Source organism: Rhea pennata, chromosome 3, assembly GCF_028389875.1.
Source record: "Rhea pennata isolate bPtePen1 chromosome 3, bPtePen1.pri, whole genome shotgun sequence".
Lineage (NCBI taxonomy): Eukaryota > Metazoa > Chordata > Aves > Rheiformes > Rheidae > Rhea > Rhea pennata.
In genome coordinates, this window is record NC_084665.1 from 17,716,948 (window position 1) to 17,726,037 (window position 9,090).

Sequence of the window (9,090 nt, forward strand, 5' to 3'; positions counted from 1 at the left end):
GCAGGAGACGCAGGCCAGATGCCGCCTGCACAGAGAAAGCAGTCCCTGGGAACAAGCACCCTTCTCTTCCAGCACCACCATGCACTGCCCTGAAGGTCAAGTCTTTCATAGGTGCAGGATAATTTCCCTCTTGTACTGCACACATCGCAGAAATTCCTTTAGACAATTTCCTCTTGTCTAGAAATTCAAGCAACAGAAGGGGATCTGCTGAATAGCAAGACCATCAGAGCCATTAATCTGCAGCTACAGCCTAATCTTGTTTCATTTCCTGTCCTTTCTCCAGTTTACAGCATGTGTGCAAACCACTGAGCTGTCAAGTCAGTAAGGCTTTATGGATTTGAACAAGTCTTTTGGTGGAACTACAATTCTGCTCTATTTAACTCTCCAGGATATAACTAATTTCTTAAAGGATAAGTGTCTCCTTTCAGTGGAGGAAAAGCAAGTATTTATTCTCACATACATCATTTAATTTAAAACAGAAAGTTACTTTCTAGTCTTGTTTGCTAGAATGCTGTAATGCTGATGCCTCTCTGTGCCAACTGTTCTTAAATGTTATAATTTATATAATGTGATACAGCATCTCCAGGTTTGATTTTTCACTACCTCTTAAAAACAAGTGATGTGCGTGTATATCTTGATACATACAGTAAATAACACAGAGCTCTTTTGAAATGCTTCACAACCATCTTTTGAAATGGTGCTGAGGGATGCTTTAAGTATAGCAATTTAATTTCTGTATAAGTGAAAAGTAAGGCAGTATCCAAGCAGCTGGGATGCTTGGATGTAGAAAGTAGGGAAGAAAAAGCCTGATGAAAGCAAGATTTTGTTTCAATTGTAATGGGTGCTGCAGCAGCATGGAAAAGTTACTTAACAGCAAGCGCACGTAACAGATCTTTGTGTGTATGTTCACACTGCAAAATTTTCAGCCAGAGATAATTTTTTGAGCATAATTATGTCCACAGGGTATCTCTAGGCATGACCCATCCAAAAGAGTTTCACGTAAAGGTGCCTCACACCTCTGAAGAGGACGAGGACTCTCAGATCACTCTCCAGTTGTGCACTCTTCCTGGAGGGCTCCCTGATTGCACTGTGCTGGCTTGAAAGCTCAAATAGAGCTTCACAGTCTTTTAGCATATATCCAGGGGAGGAAAAAAAAAGAAAAATAAAATTTGCTGGTTTCTTAGCAAGATGTTAGGCTACAGTCATTTTCCAATTTGTGTAGAAATAGCCATTTTCTTCTCCACAATCTTCAATCTCCTGTCAATCTTCCTCTCCCCAAAAGAGGAAGGTCACCATCACGAAAGGTGAAGGCTCTCCTGGTGCCCAGTGCATGGATTCATGCCACAGGAAAGGATACTTTAAAAAATTTTCTTGTATTTTAATGAAGATGAAACTCAGCTTCAGACAGAACATTAGAGGTGGTGGACCAGCCACAGGGACATGGGCAGCGAGAAGAGTCTTGTGACTGCCGGCTGCTAGGTGACAGCATCGCTGGATCCCCCACATCCAGCTAGAGAAAAGTCTATTCCTGTCATCTTGCACAGTAACAGAAGATAAACTGCAGTCAAAGAGTGACATGGAAGGACAGACTACTGAAAAGACTAAGAAATTCAGAGGCAAACTATCGCAGTTTTACTGAAATGGGAACCTCTCAGGGAACAGGCTTGGAGTAAGCATATGAGCAGCCTAGGGTGAGAATATGAGACACTGCCATATGATCTAGGTGAGCCAAGGCTGATTTTCCTTGGAACAGAAAGCTGGTGAGATATTTTTGCAGGTTCTTACATAGTCAGAAAGTCATCCCAAAGCAAACAGGCCTTTACAGAAATTGAGTTCAGGCAGGCTCCAGTAATTCAATGCCCTAAGGCAAGATGAGCACTGATTCTGAAAAAACACTAGGCAGCAAAGATTTCTATCGTTGTTTAAAAACGGAGGACAGCATTCCAGCAACACTTATCTCAGTAAAGGACAACCCTTTTTCTTCAAGATAGATCACCAAAACTGTTAGCAGTTATTCATACAAACCAGCTGACCTTCAGAAAGACTAAGCCACAGCACTGGAAAGAGCTGTGACTTAGGAAACAGGGGTACTTTACAACTACAAGCCCTGACTGAAGCGTGAGGAGGTGTGAAAAGTCAAGCAACACTGACCAACTCTGCTGCTCATCTGCAGTGATAAATGAATTGCACCATCTTGGGGCAGCCAGATCTAAGTCCAGAACAGGTCTTGCTCCCCACCCCCCATTTGCCCTCTGCAGAATCACCTTTGGCTCCCAGAGACAGCTTCACTGTTCCTCGGGACAGAGGAACATGGCATGAGGCTTGAAAAAATGGCTTAAAAATAGGATAGTATAGTCATATAGGCCCTATACAATATTCTTGTATTTTTAACAATGTAAGAATATGTTAAGAAAACATTTCTTATCTATTATACTGTGCCTCTAGAGTTCACCTGTCAGAGGTGACAAGGCAGCATGCAGGAAACCTTTTCCAAAAAGGACAGGAAATATGGACAAAGTGGGTGAGACGAAGAGGTGAAGACCACTTGTATCCTTGGAAGTGTTCCCAGAGGTATGGCGCAGAGTAACCAGAGGCAGCTACCTATGCTTATTAATGTCTTAATAAAAAAATATAAAAAAAAAAAAAAAAAAATCCAGGGAGCTCCCCCCATAGTTAGCTACGTGTTTGTTCATAGGTGCTTACCATTTATTTCAAATATGGTAAGGTAGTAGTTGTTAAAATTTATATTCTCAATTAATTCTGTATTTATCACACAATTTCACTTAATGACCTACTGACTTCTGACGAACTTTTTCATTTTCCATCTCAACAGCACATAAGGGACAGCAGTGTTGCACAGAAGTAGGACTTGCAGATCAGACTTAAATGATGATATAAGTTTTCTCTAAGAAGCAGCACAAGTACTCATATCTTCCCTATTAAGTCTTATTTTGAATAAGAGACTTGCTTTCTGTTCAAGTTATAGACTTACTTAATAGCATAATAAATAATATCACAAACTAAGTGATACTGTCAAAGACCTATTCTAGTAAATGTAAACTAAAATCACTACAGTTTGCATGGATAATGACATGATGGGAGGACTAGGGAACAGGACAACAGCATTTCAGAAACTGTGCCGAAGATATGCAACATTTGCACAGGAAATCTCTCCTTAGGAGGAGAACAGTAATACATACATAGACAGGATAGGGGAAAGAAAAACATGCTTCAACTTTAGTTAGTTACTAAGTTAATGGTCTTTTATTCTGATAGATCAAAGTTTTTCCACTATAACTTAATCCATAATTTATTCCATAACTTACAAGACAGTACATGGTTAGATTCATTATTTTTCTCTCTTTAAATGTATTTCATTACTGCCAATCTAAAGCCTCCAGACTTGGATCACTAAACAGCAAACCTGGCAAGCACTGGGTTTGCATGGCTTGTTACACCATCCACCATGCCATCACGAAGCAGCAAAGGTGCCAAAACCTGATCCCAGCCTCCTCCTCCCTTCTTGGGTTTGAGCACAAGGAGTCGCCTGTCTCTGCGTTTCCTTTTCTCACAAGATGCACCCAACATCTTGGCAGCAAGAACAAGATGACTCCCTGCTACTTCATCAAAGAGCCAGGAAACTAGAAACACTTCACTAAAACAAGGCCTTCAGAATCTCCTGTACTTTTTCCTGTCATTTAATAAATCCTTTTACTCATTAGCTTCCATGTTAGCCTTTCTGATAGTTTTCAGCTTAAGTGGAAAGGGTATTACTTTGCATCTCTCACTGTCAAGGTCATTTGATGAAGAGCATTTCTCTAATAATAGATGAGATTTTTCCTTTACCAAGGTAAATATAAGCCCAGTGTTCAGGGAGCGCAAGAACTCAGCTTTGCTGATAAACCACAGAGGGGGTGGAGATGAGAACAGGAGGAGACTAGTGGTGCTCCAGACCACTCTCTGCAGCAAAACTGCTTCTTGCTATTAAGGCCGTTAAGTTTCAATATCAAATAAGGCTGTATGTGCACAGGAACATTGGGGGCGGTGACACGAACAGATTTCTGCAAAAATGTAAGAGATCAGTATTCTAATACTTAGGATTTGTTTTCAAAACAGAACTTTTCTCTAATAAAATTCTGCTATTCTCATCTTCCCTCAGACTAATTCAGTACACTATAAACTAAAGCAGGAGAAAAAAAAACAATACTGAGTTTTAAAAATCTCTAATATAATTTCACTTTAATGAATAGCATGTGAAGAACAACTTAGATTAATGTCATTCCTACAGTAAATAGATTCTGGAGTGTTTTACAAAAAGATACAATATACTGCTATAGGCAGTTATTATTGCTAGCATTGCAAAATGTTGAATGAGTTTAAAGTCATTTCATATTGCTGCCTGTACTTATGTTGATCTTAACACAATTTGCAATACATTAACCTCTTCTACAAAATTGTTTACTATTTATAACTAGTTTGAAAAGCAAATCCTGTCAGTTCATATATTGCCAGAACCAAGTAATATTAATTGAGGACAGAAAAGCACTCATTTATATAAACGACTTAAGTCTCTGCTCTACTTACTTGCCTTTTACTTTAGCAAAAAAAAAAAAAAAAAAAAAAAGAACAAGGTAACATCCATCTTGAGAATTAAAATCAAGAAAAAAAACCTCTCTCCTTCACTTAAATTTTTCACTTAAAACTATTGCTGTTAAAAAAAAACAAGTTTAGCATATTCATTATTCAAGTTATGTATATTCACAATACATAAATACAATAAATAAATTGTATAAATACAATATATAAATTGTTTACAAAAGTATTGCATAGCAGGAATAAAACACGTTTATTGTGTTCCTTTTGTTTGGGATTCAGTGTCTGTTTGTGCAACTGGCTTCAAATGCTATGGACCTCCTGGGCTAGGTCTGTTTTATGCACTTGCTTGCTTGGACTAAAAAAATAAAAAAATTAAAAATAATAATAAAAAAATGGTGAAATTCCTTTCCCCTGCCCCAAAATAAATATTTGCTGTGACTGATATTGCATAAACTGCACACAATTTGAAAATTTAAGTAGACACCTGTGTAAGGGGTGCAGCAATGATGCCAGCATTAAAGCTAATTCTCGTAGCAAATGTTATAGCTAGTGAAACTGCATTGAAGTTCTCAGCTCAGACTTTTTCAAGATTATAACTTTTTTTAAAATAAGTCTTTCCTGAGAAGTGTTGTGCATTTACTCTTCAAGTATAAGTTGAATTCTTCTAGATGTGAAAGGAAAAAAGCTTGAATCTCTAGGAGGGGTGGGGGACAAACGTTTGAGTTTTTTTTTTTTCCCTCCTCTCCACATGCTCATTTAGCAATTAACTTTATATGGTAAAAAAATTTGCAAAAAGCTAGATGCTTCCACAGACTAGTTTAAGTTGGCTAATAAAAGAAATTTGTAGTGCTTAAAATAACTGGAAATCCTACTCTGGACTTATAATTATGACCTACACGCTTCCTAAGACCAAGCTCTGTTGTTTATGGAAGAATGTAAACAGCTTTGATATCAAGTCTGGATTTCAAAGGCTATTTCATTGGTAAAGACTTCATCAGTTTATAAAGTTTTGGATTTATAATGTGAACTGAATTAAAACCAGTACAGATAAATCATCTGACTTCTGAAGTTATACTCATCGTTACAGTTTCACATATCAAAACTTTAAGACTAGAATTTTTATAGCAGTGGTAACTTGGTAGCTTGATAGGCAAACTAAGCCCAGTGGGAATCATGTGCTTTTTATTTTGCAACTCAGCTATGTAACCTCAGCATTGGAGCAATGCAAGTATTAGTACTCAAAGCTTTTGTAAGAAGCCAAGTGATTCAGAATTAGCACTGACGTGGCTAAAGCTGCCTACATGCATGGGGGGGGGGGGGGGAGAAGAGAACTGCCCCCAGGCAAGTTTCCATGCAGTAGATTTCATAGCTCCCATTAGGCTGTAGTTTGTAAGGGCCCTCTGCAGCCATCTCTCATTTAAAGCTAGCAAGTCTGCAGGCACCCTTGCGGTTAGAACAAGTCTCTAACTTGGTAACTAAAAGAAATACTCAGGAATTAGGACAAACATGGCTTCTTAAAACATGGTCTTAATTCACTGCTGAGTAATACTGCAAGTAGTAACAGAAGTAGAACATGTGAAATAAGCATTCTTAATGGAGTGGCATCTAGCCTTTGTAATAGAAAGTAATCAGACCTCTTATAGCAATTAAAAAAATAACTGCATTAAGTTTTGTGTTCATTACAACTACTGGTAGGCTAGTGCTCTCTAATTACATTATACACAGACTGTATTAAAAAAATACTAAGTTTGCCCAGATTAGAGACAGATGGTTCTCCAAAGTTTAATATATAGTGGGATTTGTAAGGAAAAAAAAAGTTCACACTACCCAACCAAAACATTAGTAATTTCTCTAGTCTCACCATAGGTGCTAGTTGGGTAAAAGGTTTGGTTTCCTTTCCTGTTTGCAGCCGGTCCACTGGATACCTAAGCAAATAATTTCTTCGTAGTTACAGTGAGTACTGCTGAACAGGGACTGTCCCCTGCAGCAACTGAAGTCATGGCTATCAGCATCAGGAAACTACGTTGGTTCCAAGACCTTTCCTCACCAGAAATAAAATTCATCCATTAGTGATGTTACAGTAGAGAGGGCAACAGGATTACAAGTAGAAACGGAGCTGGCTTAATAAAAAGGGAGAATACCCTATATGAATGGAGAGTATGTTTCAGCAAAGTAAAAAATATTTTCAGTCTTAATACAAGCATTGCTGGACTATGTTTTCTGTGAAGTTGTCAGCACCACTACCATTGAAACTTTGAACTGCTTAAGCAGGAATCTGAAAGAATTATCAAAAACATCATGAATGCTACTGTTCTTAAATGAATAGATTATCACTAGTTGTTAAGTAATTTATATATGTAAATTAGTCACATGTGAGAATACCTTGAACAGCTTCTGAAGACCTTGGCCTATAAAAACAGCTTCGGAAATTAGTGTTCCAGGCAGATAAATTTTGTCCTTTGCAATCTTAAAGCTTTTTAAAATAGTCAAGACATTTAATTATTTGGTGCTTATGACAGATATCTATACTTTCAAAACTCATAAAGGTGTAGTTCCTAAGAGGTCAATTATATTGAAGTTATGAATTGATTGTAACAAATATTTACTTTGGAAACAGAATAGTTACTGGGAATGTATTTTCAGAATACATGTATAGTTAAAGCACAGGTATATTAATACAGTGTTTCATTTTTAAATCCTAGAGGAGTTTGTCTTTGGAGATCCAAATATTATTAAAACCATTAAGAGAAAATAGTGCTGTTATCTGAATCAATCACTTCACAAGTACAAGATTTTTCATGACATGCCTAACATTGAAGTGAACTACATATGCTCTTTGAAGGACTCTTAAAAAATGCTTGAAAACTTGCTTTTGTTATATACATGACCTGATACAATGAACTATTAAAAAAATTAAACAAGCATTAGAATTTTTCTTTTAAACCCTGGTTTCAAGCTATATTATTAGCAAGATTTTAGTAGTTTACAGTAGTTTGTCACCAGCTTCCTGGTTAACGAGCTCCAAAGCACAGGGTTATTGATCAGGTTTTGAACATTAATTCTAACATTAGAAAAATTTCTGTTCCTGAATTTTGGGCATTTCTATTATAATAATCTGTATAGACAGTTTTGTATGGACATGATAGTTCAAATTCATACTTCTGGAAAATTGTCTCAAAGATCACCTCCTGGCTGCAATGTTAAACATGGTCTCCAACTTTTTAATAGCATAGCACTGTTGAATTACATTTAACATTTAGATAGTTAAGATCTACAGTTAGAGAGTTCAGAAGCTGATTCAAGCTACCTGGTTAGCAGGTACATGCATGCTAGTTGGGCATTTCCACTTGCTCCTGGGCAACTTGTTCCACTGTTTGATCAAACTTAGTTTTGTCTTTTTTAAACAGATTTTCCACTTCAGTTTGTGCCTACTGCCTCTTATCTTGTCATGTGATATGACCAAGAAGAGTATGGTTTGTCTTCTTTACATCATACCACTGTATCCCAGCGTTTTTCAAACAGCACTCTGAGTGATCAAAATTCCATACATGTTCCTTCATGTGCATATTTACAGCTGATTGGTGAGGCAGATGCTCAAATAGTACCAAATAGGTACTGCAAGGAAAAAATGCTGATGAACTAGCATACATTGGAATTAGACCTAACTGTCTAAACATTCTAAAAGAATTCTAGTTTTTTTGTTGTGGTATACTCTGTTGCAAGAATAGTTTTAGATAACACAGATGGTTTTAACTTTGTTTGAAAATGTAAATAAATAAGTCTCCAAAGCATATCTTAAATTTATGTCTTTCAAAAAAATGTCATATGCAAAACCCTTCTTCTGAATGCAGCCACCTATAAAAAGTAGCATCAATAAGAATTTTAGTTTGATTCAGAGAATTGGAACAAGACACCTGAACTCATACCTTCACTGCAGAGTAGAAAACCTCAGAAAAGGCAGCTTCAAAAGACCTGGAAGAAAACAATCAACTTCCCTCAACAGTTGAATCAACAGTTGAAGCTACATGTGCTTTAATGAAACAGAAAGTAGACACTCTTCCCAGCCCTCATCAGCACCACTATGAGGATTTTAACTCAGTGTGATGCTCTTTCCCCTCTTCTCCAGTTTCATGACTACATGCATTCTGTTTTCAAAAGGAAAAACAAAACCAAAAGAGCTTTCACAACAGTTACCATCAATGTAGGTCACATACTTTACTTTTGAAAATTGCCTTTGAATAGATGTAAATGTGAGAAGTGCTGGCCTGGACTAGGTGTACTCTGCATACTGTGGCATTACATTGAGAAATGCAAGCTGCCTCAACGCCAGAAGCTGTATAAATGACGGTATGGTGCCCTGCTCAAACCAAGATACCATGAGAAAAGCAGCACAGTAACTAGACTGGTTTGATACATAAGCTTACCTCGTGGGGAGAAACCTTGAGCATCTTGCCACAGTATCACATTGTGCAATCTAGACATAACCAAAATTAA